Source organism: Fukomys damarensis, unplaced genomic scaffold (genome assembly GCF_012274545.1).
Source record: "Fukomys damarensis isolate Sample0158 unplaced genomic scaffold, DMR_v1.0_HiC HiC_scaffold_5, whole genome shotgun sequence".
Taxonomy (NCBI): Eukaryota; Metazoa; Chordata; class Mammalia; order Rodentia; family Bathyergidae; genus Fukomys; species Fukomys damarensis.
In genome coordinates this window covers 75,356,306-75,371,245 of record NW_022900917.1, presented here as the reverse complement: position 1 = coordinate 75,371,245, position 14,940 = coordinate 75,356,306, and the positions used below count along the sequence as shown (strand labels likewise).

The 14,940-nt window shown below is 52.0% G+C and overlaps 2 protein-coding genes across 5 annotated transcripts in view; one reads left to right on the top strand and one right to left on the bottom strand.

The window, feature by feature from the left end:
• Tg (thyroglobulin) overlaps window positions 1-14,940 on the bottom strand; it is a 203,508-nt gene that overhangs the window by 41,622 nt on the left and 146,946 nt on the right. The window lies entirely within an intron of this gene.
• The window catches only part of Sla (Src like adaptor), a 54,497-nt gene that overhangs the window by 18,599 nt on the left and 20,958 nt on the right, over window positions 1-14,940 (top strand). The window contains exons 1-2 of one of the 3 annotated variants that reach the window (XM_010629586.2): window positions 41-372; window positions 4,998-5,249. The gene's annotated coding sequence lies outside the window, so the exon portion shown is untranslated. Of the gene's footprint in view, window positions 1-40; window positions 768-4,997; window positions 5,250-14,940 lie in introns of those variants that run through there. The other 2 variants (XM_010629588.2, XM_010629587.2) reach the window with 2 other exon arrangements.

Sequence of the window (14,940 nt, the reverse complement as noted above, 5' to 3'; positions counted from 1 at the left end):
AAGTACTAAAACTGATCCCGGCTCAGGGACGTGCCAGCCTCTGGGAAGCCTGCCACCTTCTTCACCACCCCTCACAGAGCTGAGAACAGCCTGGTCTCTCCGGCTGCCACAGCAGGTCTGGCTGAGCAATACGAGGAGGAGGAGAGCTCCAGGGAGCTACACCCAGGCGGCCCTTCACAGCAGAGAGCACATCACAGTGCTTTTCTCCTGAACCTACCCTTAGCCCGGGAGGGCTCCTACAGAGACACAAAGCCTGAGGACACGCACAGAAGTGCCACTCCAGCTGCAGAATACATCCTTCAGAGGCTCCCTAGAAACAGAGACATTTACTTCCTGAGGAACAACAGCATCTGCTCTCTTCCAACTGGGATGGTGAGCACACTATCTGCTATGTTCCTGACCTAAGGACCTATAATGGGCGGGCACCACTGTCTTTCTCCCTGCATTGTCTGCTCTGGGCAGGGCTCTCTGCTGGGCTCCGTGGCCTTCCCAAGCGCACCTTCCAATTACAAAGGAAAGGAGGGCTTTTTGGACCTGTTGACTGGCTCTGTGCACCACGTTAGGAGGTTTGTACCCGTTATCCTTGGATCCTCGTGACCACTAGCAACAGCATTTAGGCTGTGGGAGAGACTCAGGACCCTACCCTAGGGCCTGGGACTCTCTCGACGTGGATTCCACTCTGCAATAAATTCTACTCCCTGAGGCCAAAGAGCTTCAAGGAAGTGTTCACTTCTGCTCAGGGAGTCCTGAGGGATGCGCTTGGAGAGGTAAGCTCCACCTCGTCTGGAGAAGCTGGAGCTGGAGGAAGCAGGGAGGGCCAGGTGTCCCAGGACCGGGAACAGGGAGCTCTCCAGCAGTGCTACTGTCATGGAAGCTGGGAAGGAGGCAGCGGGAGAGACAGCTGAGCACTGAGTGCCAGGGGAAGGCACAAGGCTGGTGGGGCAGGCGTTTGAGGAGGATGGCAACAGTGCTGAGTCATCTTTAGGGATGCAGGGCTAGTGAAAGATAAGTGGGATTGTAATGGCAGGGGTGGGATGGAAGAAGACCTGCTGGGAGGCTCTTCTGATAGTGACAGCCAGCTCACCACCTGCAGGGCCCACATGCCTAGGCCAGGTGGTGTCACAGAGTCAGCTAGTGGCCAGGGCAAGGGAGTTAAGGGGCCTCAGCTTCTCCAGATGAAGTCTGGGCAGAGAGTGCTGTGAGGGAGTGACAGCAGCGATGGCCGTCCCTGGTACTGTCCCCAGCCCTTCTCGCTGCTCCTGAGCAGAATAGGCATTTCTAGGCCTACATTTTTGGCACCAACTGAGCAGTTCCATTCAGCAGATGGCTCTTCCCCTTCCCACTCACCTTATGGGCTCTCTGAGCTCTCATCAAATGTCACTCTTCAGAGGGGAGAGCTCCCCTTACCTTACCGTCCTCTCTCTCAGCCACTCTCTCTGACTTTAACACCCCATTGTTCTGATTCACAAAGAAAAGTGCTTAGCAAATATGCCTTGAATGGAAGGCTGAACCACTGAGTCTGCACTCACTGGGCCATAACACAGGCTGCAGCTTCTTCCTCAGAGGATGCAAGCTTGGGAGGAGTCTTGAGGTCCCGTAGTTTAACTCTTTAGAGCCCAGAATCCCACCAACAGCGTCTAGGACCAACCACAGTGTCTGGCACCCACTAATCTATACTTGATTTTTCTCCATGGAGAAGAAGCAAGTTAGCTCTCCAGGCTGCCTCTGTCCTCTGGCTGTCTCTCTTCCCAACATTTATATTGAAAGTGTGCAGAGGGGTAGAAGGAAAACTCTCCAGTAGACCCAGGACCTCTAACCAACACTGGCTCCAGCTGTGAATTCTGACCAATGAAGGGCTTTAACCAGCACTTCTCCCTGCCCCCACCATGTGATGCCAAATCACCTTAGAAGCACTGACCCTCCCAGAACCCAGAGACTCTCTGAGACCTGGGGCTGGAAAAATGAACTTCTTCAGGTCAGGAGGCTGCCAACTCCAGCAGGGAACAGGATGCCTGATCCTGACAACTTGTGCGAAACCAGGCTCACGCAGGGGATCAGGGCATCTTAACAAAGGTGACATCTTTAGCCCATGCATGGCTGGCATCTTGGAATCTCCCTGTGGCCTTTTGTCTGGGCCCTAAGAGCTAATTAATTTGTGAAGCCCTCTGGCAATCAGATACTTTCTACACAGATGGTCCTGCGTGTCATCAAGCCCTAAAGCATAACCTGATCCACGGCCGTCACCTGCCAGGGAGGCACAGCCTGGCTGTCTCCACTCTCACGTGGGCATCACCTGGAGCATTTTTGTCTTTGCTGGCTATGGTGCCTGAGTGCCTCCATGACCTTGAATGATGACCGTGCCTCTGAGGTGGCACCTGACTCGGTTCTGCTGGGCTGCAGTGCCAGGTTCCTGCCTTCCCCAGCTCTCCAAAGTCCTACTCCCAGGTTCTGATCTGAATCTGTTTCCTTCTCTAAATTATAAATCCTCGAAGGCAGGGAGGGTTAGAGCCAGTCTGGACTGTCTCTGAGTATTCTTCCCTGTTTATCTGCCGTGGCAGGTTTTATGTATACCTAAGAAATTTGCAGTAGGTCTGTGTGACACCTGGAAATACAGCAATACGCGATGTACTGTTTTATGCCCGGCCTGGGCTCTAAGCGGCTCTAAGAGGGTAGCTCCTAATCTCTTGGTAGGAATTGTGGTGCATGTACTGTGCCTGGCACACAGCAAATGCTCACAAAGTTTGTTGAATGAATGAATGGATAATAAAGTGCATATCTAAATAAAAGACAGCAGTTCTGACTCAAAGATCCCTTCCACGGACCAGGAGAGAAAAGCATGTGCAGTATGGAAATTGGGCTGCAGAGGTATGATCAGAGAGAGGCTTGCCTGACAAAATGAAATAGTCTTCCTTCTCAGGACTCTGCCATCCTACAGGCTCTAGCGCTGCATGCCCAGGCTTCTCACGGCTCTCGTGCCCAACCACCCCATGGGCCCTGCGTGTGGTCATGTGTCACCTCTGCCACCAGAGTTGGAGCTCCCTCAAACCCCGACTGTGTCTCCCCCAGACTTCAGGTCACACCGCTGGTTCCTTTCGCGTGCACGTCTCACTCCCTGGCTTGTCGTCAGCTGGCTGCTTATCCTCCCACAGGCCCCCGGTCCTGAAACCTTTCCCTGAGGCACACATCCCTGACACCGCCTGCCTCGGGGAGCACCCTTTGTGCTAAGGCTCCGCTGCATCCTCTCACAGCAGCGGACACCAGCTGTGGCCCTGCCTGCCTCTAACACAGGAACGCTCCTCCCACCAGAGGAGGGAAATGCAGGGAGGCTGGGCTTGGCCAGCCTACTCAGGGCTGGATCCTGAGTCTGAGGTGTGCTGTGCCTAGCAGAGTTTTATAGAAGGGATAATGGGAGAGGGAATGCTTTCAAGGTCCAGCCTGCAGTAGATCCTCGGGAAATGATTATCAAAAGTCGTCACCCAGCAATCACCAACTAAACCCAGTGCTCTCTCTCGTCTTGGTGTGAGCTGGGGAAGCTGCACTTCCGCAGACCTTGGTGTCTTCTCTTCCCTGCTGGGGCAAGGTGCCCCCTCAGGCCCTTGCAACATTTCCTCTGTGCCTTCCCAGCATGCTCTGCACAGACGGGTTGTTTTTACAAGCCAGCTGCGGGAGCATCTATCTAGTACACAGTGCCTTCTAAATATAGATGTGGCTCTGGTGCTTTTAATTCATCTTTACAAATGCCACCAGGTTGAGGTTTCCAAATGACTGTCCCAGCGTGGCTGTCACTGGGTGAAGCCATGGGTTACAGGCCCTAGACTCTGCCCTGGCTCAGTGCTGTGACCACAAGTGAGGTGCTGGACTCTGATGCCCTGTCCACTCTGTGAAAGGGGAGGCCTGGGAGGGGCCGGCAGAGGCCACTCATCGTGGAGACCCAGCCTTCCTGGCTCCACGGATTTAATTCCAGGCTGTCCTGGAGCTGATGCCTCTGACACCTCTGCCTCTTCTATCAACCTGCCCAGAGCCCCACCTTCTCAGGTCTCCCTGCTTGAGACTCATAACCTGTGAATACCGGAATTCTACAGATGCGTGTGATACACATATTATATTATGTGATACACAATTGTAGATTCTAATCTCAAATCCGTCATAAATTGAAAGAGAACAATGCACACTTCTGTACCCTTCACATGGATTCAGGATATTAAGTGGGCCACGCTTGCTTTCGTGTCCTCTCATTGTCCTTCTACACCGTGATTGTGTGTGTGTGTGTGTGTGTGTGTGCAGGAGACATTTGAGAGCTGTAGCCATTGTGACACTGGCCTCCAATAGGTCAGAACACGCTCCCTAAGACCCAGAGCCTCCTCCCACATGGCCACAGTATCACCATCACAGCCCAGGGAATGAACTTCCACACGGCATTACCTACCAGGCCGAAAGCTTCCCAGCTGCCTGCACCCCCGTGGAGTTCCTTGCGTTCCCTCCCTTCACTCCGGGTCTGGTCAGGCCTCCCTCCCGAGTGCCTGTCTCTCTAGTCCTGACCTGGGAGAACTGGCTCTTTCCCATAAACTTGCTGGCTTCTTCCGCTAGTGACACACAAGGGGAGGCCCCCAGGAAGGGGCCTAACTGGCAGCCCTGTGTGCACAGGGCCTTGTTGCTCACTGCTCCACATCTCTGGTGACTGGAAACTAGTTTCTGTGGAATCAGAGTTGGGCCTCGGCAGCTCAGCTCTGGGGTCTCTTTGGCAATGATGCAAAAAAACTGTAGAAACTGAGAAACTCACAGAAGAGAAGCTGCAGCCAGCTGAGCCATAGGCTCCATGGGCCCGTGAGCTCCTGGGATGTGTACAAGCAAATTCTCAGCCCTCTCTGCCTTTTAATTAGAGAGAAAAAAAAAGACCAAGTTTCTGAAAGCCCTGGCCATTTAGAACCAAGCTGCCTATCCTCTCAAGTGTTTTGTAAAAAAAATTAATAACGCCTCTCTCTTCACTGTCCTTGCAGAGAGAAGTCTGTTCAGAGCGCTGGTGAAAACAGGAACCGGCCCTCTGCCAGCAGCGCCTTCCTCCTTTCTAGCAGAGGAAGTATGTGTTAGCAACTGCGGGACTTCTCAATAGCATGGGCTTCTCCTCCATGCCCGCCCACGCTCCGGCCGCCTGCTTCAGGAGCAGCAGCAGCTGATGGAGAGGAGGTGACCCGGGCCTGGAGGCCGCTCTGCAGCTGGCTCCCCAGGGAAGCCATGCCCAGTGTTTGAAGGTATCTTGGGTTCAGGGCGGGGAGAGACTTCAGGGCCCTGGTGATGCACATATGGTAGAGAACTACTTTGGGGAGAGAGGGAAGAACTTCCAAGAACAAGCAGGGCTGCATCTTGGGCAAAGCCCGCCTTATGCTGTGCCCAGCAGCCCACAGCTGCTCAGTGGGCACTGCAGGCTTAAGTCTAAGGAAAGACAAGCTGGAGGCAGGGGCAGGGGTGGGCGAGACACACTGTACCAGGGGACAGAGTCTCCCTCCAGAGCAGCCCGGCACACCACAGCCTCTGCAAGTGACAGCTGGGACTTGCCACTGGCCTTCCTACCTGTGTCTGGCCCTGAGCAGGTCATTTAAACCATGCCAGGCTTTTATTTTCTTGTCCTTAAAATGGCAGTAATGGTACCTATTCACACAGATACTGGCCAGGTTAAATGAATTAAAATGTACCAATTGCCAGGACAGCTTCTTCACCACAGTAGGTGCTCAGCAAGTGCTAGCAGCCTAGAGTTGTTGTAAGATCTAAAGGCACAACGATCCCAGAGCGATGGAGTGACTGCAATAGTGTGCATGGAGTGTCATGGCGTGGAGCTTCTTGGGGGAAGGTGGCAAATTTAACTGACAACAATCTAAGGTGGCCTGTGTACGAGGGGTTGGTCCAGGAAAGGCCAACATGCGATGCCTGCACATTCTGAGATCATCGAATGTTTGATTGGAAGATTTTCCTGAGGAATGTGGCATGCTGCATATTCTCTTAGGTGCCCACATGTGGAGGGAGCCTGGACAGAGAAAGACCTGAGCTTTGGCCTCAGGATGGCCTGAGGGGACTGTGATGGTGTCCCCAAGGGATGGGCAGGGGGCATGGTTTGAAGCAGCAATACTGTAGGACTGCAGTTGTTGTTTGCTTTCGGCAAGGGAAGAATAGCACTCAGAGAGGTTAAGTGACTTGCCCAAGTCACCCAGCTGCTGGGAGGTGGAAGCAGTGAGGTGCTCTGGGGCTGAGGTGGGGGAAAGTGGAGCCTCGGCAAGCGTGATGAGGGCTAGGGACAGAGTCCTGTATCCACAGCAGTGCTCTTCAGAAGAAATGCATCCTGCAGTCTGCAAACTGTCATTAGAAAGTTTGCCATGAGGTGCTGCGTCGCCAGTCTACGCATCTGGAATGCGGTCCTTTTAACATGGGGCTGGGGCTGGGGGACCTCAGGTGAGACTTCCAGAAATTCCATTACAAAAGACACTCTCCAGAGGAAGGCTCTTTGGAAGGAAAGCACAGCAAAATAACCTGTGGGACAGATAGACTGCAGTGCACTCACACTCCTGCAGTGTCCACAGCTCAAGCAGGCAGCAAGAAGCATGGTGAGAAAACAGTGCTTCAGTCACCTACAGCTGGGACAGCACCCAGGGACAGGCATCAAGGCCCATGTGACCCTGGGCAAGTCACTCCACCTCTCTAGATGTCAGCTTCTTCCTCATAAAAAGAAGCCCAGCTTCCTCATGTGTTTGTAACATGTTTAAATTACATGGGATATGTAGGTGATGCTAAGTACTAAATAATGGCTATTGATACCACTTCTGAACTAGACAATTAAAATACACCGAGTGCCTGGTGTTCCCAGGCTGAAAACTGTTAGTGGGTAGAACAGACTGCAAAACCAATGAGCTGTGGACTCCTTCTCCATTTTCCCAAGACATATTTCTGCCTGTTCCTCTAACTGATAAAAATGAAACAGACATGGGTGGGTTTGTATTGCAGAAAACAGAAACCATTTTCCTAATGTAGAAACACCCCTCACTCCGACCAGCGGGAGTGGCAACATGCCCCCAGGAGATCATGCCTTTATCAAGGACAGAAATTATTCATTCCAGCACACCCCCTGTCAGTGCTCTGCATTAATAGATGCTTCTGGGTTTTAATTTTTCATTGCACATTCAGCAAAAATTTATTTCCCAGCTCTAAGAGATTATAGAATTTTAAATTCTCATTAAAGATTTCCAGTATGTCAGACCAAACCACTGGTTCTAATTAGCAACCTGAGGAAGTTAGTACTTTTATCTATGTATCTGCCAGTCCTCCCATCCATCCATTCACCATCTATCCATCTACTCACCTATCCATCTATCCATCCACCCATCGACCTATCCATCCATCCATCCATCCATCCATCCATCCACTCACCCATCCATCTATCCATCCACCTACCCACCCATCCACTCTCCATCCATTTCCACAATAAGTATGCATTCAGGCCACACCATATGACTGACTTCCTCTCTCTCTCTCCACCTCCCCAAGGTTCCGAAGGAATTGCGTACATCATGTCCAAACCACTTCCTCCCCTCTGGGCCCCACTAAGGAGGAGGGGAACACACTCGGTTATAGTAATTTCAGTTCTAGCCAGAAACAGAGATGTCATGGGCTCAGTGGCTTACATTTGTTGTCAAACAGCCTTGCAAAGTTCCATTTCCCTGGACATCATACAAGGCAGCTTGGCACTGCAGCTGGAAGGCTTGCTGTGGGTGGAGCTGAGGAGTGACTGAAGTTAGGGATACCTGAAGAGCCTCTGGGGAAAGTGAGTCCTGGGATTGACTTTGGAGTCACATTAACCACCTTGAGTGAGTCAAGTTGCCTTGAAACCAGGCCAGCAGCTTTCTGTACAATGTCTTTGGTCAGTCTGCCAGTTAACTGAGCACCTATTATGTACCAGGCTCTTTGAGGCCACAGCTTTTTGCTGAGCACTCAGTGTGGAACCTGTGCTCAGAAAGTTATCCTGTAGGAAGGGTGGCAAACACACAAAGGCCATCATGGCAAGTACCCTGGAGGAGAAGGAGAGCCAGGGAGAGAGAATAGGAGAAGCAGAGCAGCTGGGAATCTGTAAATGAACCTTCACATTTACCCTGGGAGAGGAAAGCCTCTCCCCACTTTACACCTGGGTTATCATCACCCCACACCTCCCAAGTCAGTGAACAATCAGCTTGAACTGTGTCCTCTGAGCTCACACTCCAAGCACCCTGAGGGCCTGGCTTGCTTTCTCTTACCTGACTGTCCAGCTACTGAATGCCTGCCACTGGCATAACCCTCCAGCTCACCAAGCAAGGGCACAGAGGAAACTTTTGGCTTTCTGTAACCCCCACCTTTCTATGCCTGAGGACATGGGGAGAGTAAGCCAGTTCTGGAGCAAAACAGCCTGTATTCAAATCCTGCCCCCAAGGACAAGTTGTGCAATGGGATCAGCTTCCCCAGTTTTGCACAAAGCCAGTGGGAAATGAGGAACACCATGAGGAGCTGTGGGGGCCAAGGGCAGTGTAGACTCAAGATTCCCCAGTGCCTGTCAGCCCCCACTCCTCCCCTGTGGCCCTGGACTGTGGCACCATCCTTGATGAGCACAGACAGCCCCCCATCGGGTCCACCCACCCTTCAGGGAGGTGCAAACTGGCACCCATGGGAGAAGCTAGTAGACCACCGTGGGCTCTGAAGATGTAGTGTTTGGGGAAAGCTAGGTAAGAAATGGACTCGTTCTTTATCACAGTACTGCAGTCACCCACTAAGGATTTTATAGTATGAGGCTGGCATCTCAGGACTCAGGGCAGGGGTGCAGAGCAGGCCCCTGACCAGGGAGGAGTGTTCCCAACATGCAGAGTGAGGGTGTCCATGGACACCGGCTGGGCTGGGGAAGGCTTTCTTCTTCGGGGTCCTGAGGACCCTAGCTCTTACCATATGTGTTCTTAGAAGTGAAGTGCCATTCTGCTGAGATGAATACAGTGGAGGAAATAGGGTTGGGACCAAAAATAACCAAGTTCTGAAAGTTGATTCCATCTCCAAGCCATCTGTGGGACCCTCGGTGAGTCACATAATCTGTCTGACAACCCCTGTCCTCCTCTGTACAGTACCTGTGCTCTCTGGGGCACCAAATGAATCAGGGTACTTTTGACTTCTGATTTAGGCCTACATAGTGGCTCCCAGGTGAGATGAGGGCCTCTTTTCCTTTAAACAACAAATGAAGGTGTCTGCAGGTAACCGTGCCACCAGACAACCGTCTGCAGGAGAAAGATTCAGCACCGAGTCTGTCATCCTGTGGAGCCTGGAGCTCCTCAGACCCACTCAGCGCTTCCCTTCCTCACAGCACATGGGAAACTGAAGATCAGCCACAGCAGGAATATTTACGCCACAGAAATTGGCAAACGTCGCCAACTGGATATTCCCCTCAGAACATGGACAGTTAGACATTTCCCGACACAACACTAGCACACACGGGGCTGCAGTCTCCTCTCTTCTGATTTCTATCCCAGAGAAGGAAGGAGGGAATAGCAAGCTGAAGAAAGAGCAGCCCAGGGCTCCCCGCAGCAGCCTGGGGGAAACTTCTCAGATCTCTTTAGACAGCCAACACCCATATCCTGTTAGACCCATAGCCTGAGAGGCCTGGTGTGGCTCAGTCATCTGCTCTGTGACAGGTGACCCATAGGAGACAGGCCAAGCCGGGGCTTCTCATCAGTGTATGCTGCCTTATGCAGACTTCCGATTTCCATCTTGCTTGAAAAGTCTATTGATAACGCTAATGACTTATGTTGTATATGAATAAAAAGCAAAAATAACCCTTGCCGGGAAAAGTGAGATCATGAAGGAATCGCAGCCTTTCTAGCCCCTGGGCTGGATTTATTGATGCCCATCAGGCCCACACAGGTGTTCCCAGCCTCCCTCCTCCTCCTCCTCCTCGCCTTCCTCCTCCTCTTCCTCCTCTTACCACACTTGCCAAGCACTCATGTTTGAACTGAAAGCTACTCCACAGTCACTGTTTCCCCTTCTGCGTAAATCTGGTAACACCTAACTTCTCGTGGCCAGTGCCACTGCTGTGACGTCAGCAGCTCACAGGGTGTGTGTATACCCAGGACATGGCCCCATCTTCAATACGATTTTGGCCAGAAACGCCCCAACAGGGTCACATGGGGTGGCCCCACCTGAATGCTGGGCCTCTGCGTGGAAAGGTGATTGAGAAGGAATTAGGCTTGCAGTTTCCTCTCAGTGGTATGTGCAGCTGGGGCCAGGACAGCCCTTGCTGCCCCCTCTGTCCCCTAGCATTCCTCACGATGCATGTCCCTCCGCTGTGACACGGCTGGGCCTTGGAGACACCTGTGCCAGCAGGGCACTTGGCCACAGAAATTACAAGTTGCTCAGCCTCAGCACCTCCTCTTGTTAGCCTTCCTTGTAGAAACCTAGCAAGACAGATATGGCTACATCCAATGGGAAAAAGCGATACAAACAAAGGCTTAGTGACTAATGAAAGGTGACACCAAAATGTGCCTCTGCATTGGCTGGCGTCTTTCTATAACCTCTTCAAATGACCACGAAATGTGCCACAGGACACATTCAGCCTAAAATGGTCTCCTCTGTAGCCCACATGCCTGTTAAACTTCCTTCTGGGCATCCAGGGGTAAAAGGGGCCTGAGAAATCTCAGCATTGGATGGACAGCTTCCTGTAGGACCCTGAGCAGGCCGCTTGCCCTCCTTGAGCCTTTTCTTTGCAACAGAAGAGAACTGAATTGTTAGTGTTCAGCGGGTGCTGTCTGGCATCACAGGATTGAGGTAGCCAGTGAAGAGGAATGCAGGGGAGAGGTACTGAATCTCCAGCCCCCAGCCTGCAACTTATTTTTATCTATGTTGTGAACTGAGCTTCTGGGGCAATTGAACCAACAGTTTGGAATGCCTTGGACAAGAGGACCCCAAGCTCTCTCTTCAGGGCTTCTCTACACCTCTGCTTTTGAGCTGGGCATGGGGAGAAGGCTGGTGTGAGCCATCCGCTCTCTGCAGGCCGCGCCCTTGCCCTGTGCCCAGGAGCAGGATTGGGGGGACCCAGGCCTGGGGCTGCACCTGCCCCTGAGGAGCTGGGAGCAAAGTGGGTCATGGGGTGGGAGGCGGCCTTCAGTGCCTGCTTGACAGACGCACCTGCTGAGCAAGGTCAGGATGTGGTGGGGGGCCCCGGAAATCCTGCCAGGCCCTCAGCAAGGGGAGCAGCTGTGTCAAGCCCCTCTGCCAGCTCCCATTTTCCCTGAGGCAGAGAATCAGCCCCAGGAGCCCTGAGCAGAGCCGTGAGCCAAATGTGGTGTCACAGGCACCAGCTGAGCAGCGTGGGAGAGGTTGAGGCCAAACATCCACGAGCAATAGCACCACCCCTCCCCAGGGCTTTCAGTTTTGTGCCTGGGGACTCTGAGATGCTGGAAGGGAATTACTTAAGGGCTTACTTAAGCTTGCACAGTGAGTTAGGCAGCCACCCCAGCCTCTAAAAAGGGAACCAGTGTTTATGAACTTTCAGCTCCCATTTACCAGATAAATCTCCGCTGTGGATATGATTTGCAGTTCAATCCTCAGGACAGTCCTGGGGGGCATCTATCCATCCCACATTGATGAATGTGAAAGTTGAGGATCAGGGAAGTGAAGGAATTTGCCTAAGGACACACCATCAGCACTTGGGGAGTTGAACTCTGAACAAGGCCTGCCTGTCCTGAGGACTCTGATTTAAGGCTCCTCCTTCTTTCATAACTTCTGAACAAGAAAGAAGCTGGTGCATAGGAAGAAAATTTGGACATTTTGGAAGTGTTTAAGGAGAGATGATGGATCGATTCACCTGTAAGATCACTCACTAACCAGAGAGACAGAAACAGAGATAGAGATAGATAGAGATGATAGAGAGGCAGCCCTTGGAAGATTTCATTCACTATTTTTCTATATAGGCCACATGTCTATGCAGGTTAAACTTTTATGAAATTAGGATACTATAAGTCAGTATTTATTTTTCTCTCTTTTTTTTTTTTTTTGTCTATTCCTAGAGTATGAAATAATCCGAGGATGGGATAGAAATATCTCATCCATGTCTCTCCTTCCCCTTCCCCTCCTGGCCTTCCCTGTCTCCCTGCTTCCCTAACTGGATCCCCAGACTTGGACTCCCAATTCATCCCCACATGATACCCAAGAGACCTTCAGGGCTTCTGTTTCCCTTGCATTGAAGGCTCCCCGCAAAGTTGGTGGCTCCTGAAAATTGCTTGGATGGCCTTTCGAAACCACTTTGCTGTTGTCTTCCCAGAAGGCAGACAGCATGGCTCAAAAGTTCAGAGCCCAAGCTTTGGGGTCAGGCAGGCCTCCTCTGTGCCCCAGCTTTACCTCGTACTAGGCGTACAAACCTGAACAAGTTACTCACTGACCCTGAAGGGAACTGTGGGAGCATCTGGGACATGATGGTTGTGCAAGGCTTACCTGGGCCTGGCACAGTGACAGCTGGCCTGGCAGTTATTCCAGGCATTGCTGCTATTACTAGAGGTGACATGTGGACACTGAGGTTCCTGTACCCATGTCACTGTGGCTCTATGCCTTAAAAGAAAGCCATATGTATGGGCTTACAGGTGTCACTCTGTGGAAGAAATTTCTAAGGCCAAGAGGAGGCATGACCTGGCACGTTTCCCTGTGCATTTCAGCTGCTGCCCAGGGTTAAGTTCCCAGCTTATTTGCAGGGTCGAGTGTGCCTTCCCTGGCTGAGTTCCTTCAGCTCCCTCTGGCACACTATGAAGGGTACAGGCTCCATTCCTTCCCAGCAGTCAGATTGGGCCAAAGGTGCACGAGGGACAAGGTACATAGGTCACCCTGGGATGCCCCAGGAGTGCAAGGCTCAGAATTTATAAGGAGACATGGGGTCCTGGACCACAGCTCCAGGACCACAGGCAGGCAAGCCCAGCCCTGATCCCCTGCCATGGAGACAGGAAGAATTTCTGCCACAGGGTGCAAGGAGACTTGGGACTGAAGGTGGACCTGGTGCACATGCCCTGTCTTCTCTCTATTTTAATGAATACAAAGACAGAATATGGATTCTGTCCAATGGGACATCATAAAAATTATGATGGTTCCTTCCTCTTATTAATAATTTTCAAAAAGCCATGAAGTCTTGATTGCTAGAATGAAGTGGAGTTAAAAGGCTCCCTCTCTGGAGGCCACCTTTCCCACGCATCTCATTTCTCAGGAAAGGAAACTGAGGCCCAAGGTCACCCCTGACAGGCAGCGTTGCTCTGAAGACTGGAGGGAAAATAATGTACATAGTATCACAGTCTTTTGACCTGGAGACAGAGAAGTCACACCACAAAGACAAGGGAGAAAGAGACCGAGAATTATCCAAGCCATTGTTAATTAACTCATTTCTCTTTTGCCCTTTTCTTACCGTTCCCAGAAGCAATTATGTCGCTTATACCCTCTCTCCCACCTCTAGCCACTGCATAAAATTGTCACAGATTAAATCAAATCGTTCAGCCACTTCATTAGGGAGACTCCAGCTTTCATTCTCAAGGGTATTTTTGCTCTTCTCAAATAAAAGCCCTTTCCTGATGAGTTAACTCCTTCCTGGGGGCTCTGGGAGACTAGTGAGCAGCCGCCAGGGGCCCATAGGGGCCTGAGGGGGATTTGGGGGGCTCATAGCTCAAATGCAGCCCTCTCTCGTGGAGAGTGAGTTCCAACCACCAGCAACACAGAAGAGCGGTGTGCTGGAGCCAAAGGAGTGTTAGAGCCGCAGGTTCCAGGTCCAAGGACTGCCTTCCCTCTGCTCTCAAAACCTCAGGTATTTGTCTCTTATCCGACAGACCATCTGAAAAATGTAAGTTTAAACTCCCCTTTTTTGCCTGCATGTACTGGATTGCAGGAACTACCCCAAAGCAGCACACAAACGCTTGAGACAAACTGTAAAGTTATGGAGAAGGAGTCTCATGAATACCAAAGGCTTTTCCAGCTGTTTTCTGGCACAGCTGTAATGGGAGGGGAAGGGAAGAGATAGGACATTGTGGCCAGAGCTTCCTGCTGGCCAGTGGCTCCCGGACGGAGAGAAAAGAGTGGGAGGGGAGGCCGGCCGGCTAGAGGAGGGGCTTCTGGGGTCTGAAGCACAGTCACTAGGTGTCACTTGATGGCAAGGGGCAGAGTAAAAGGACAGAAAGGTGCTGTTCAAGGAGTCCAGAGAGACCATGCTCGGGGCATGGAACACCTGCAGAGCTGGTGGTGGGCAAAGGGGCTACCCGTGCTTGGTGTCAGGGTTGTCTCTACGTGCAGGGTGCTATCTCCGAAAGCTCCAAGGCCTCAGTGAAAACAAACAGAGAGGCTGAAAAACTGGGGCAGCTGGTGGGGCTGCAGGGAGCAGCAGAGAAGGACAGGGCAGCAGTGGCTCTGCTCTGTACAGCTGTGCGTGCCGTACTAATGCTCTGTGCAGACCTGGGCCTCACAGAAGTGAGAAGGATAGGTGTGGTCGGAAAGGCTGTGTGTGTATGTTTCCTCCCACAGATGTCCAGGGTGAGGCCCCGGAGGCTGGTAGGCTCACAGGGTCCCACCCCTCCCGTAGTGCAGGTTCAGGGCAGGGCTGGCCAGAGTATACACTGGGGAATGTGGGTCTCTGTCACCCACCTATAGCTTGCCAGGCCAGGGGTTAGAGACCAGGTAGATCCATCCACTCCCTCTGGGAGAAAGGAGAATGCTGAACAAACTATGCAGTCTGCAGGAAGGGGCGGCTAAGCCACAGGGTACTGCAAAGGAAACCTGGATTAACAGGCAGCCTGTCCCGACCAGTCCCTGAGACCCTCAGCGTCCAGAGAAGATGGGGTTCCTACTTCACTGTAACAGGAAGCTCTTCTGGCCTCACTTGCATGGTGCATAGCAAGTTTTTAATTTTTTGCAAGCCTTGTGCTTACC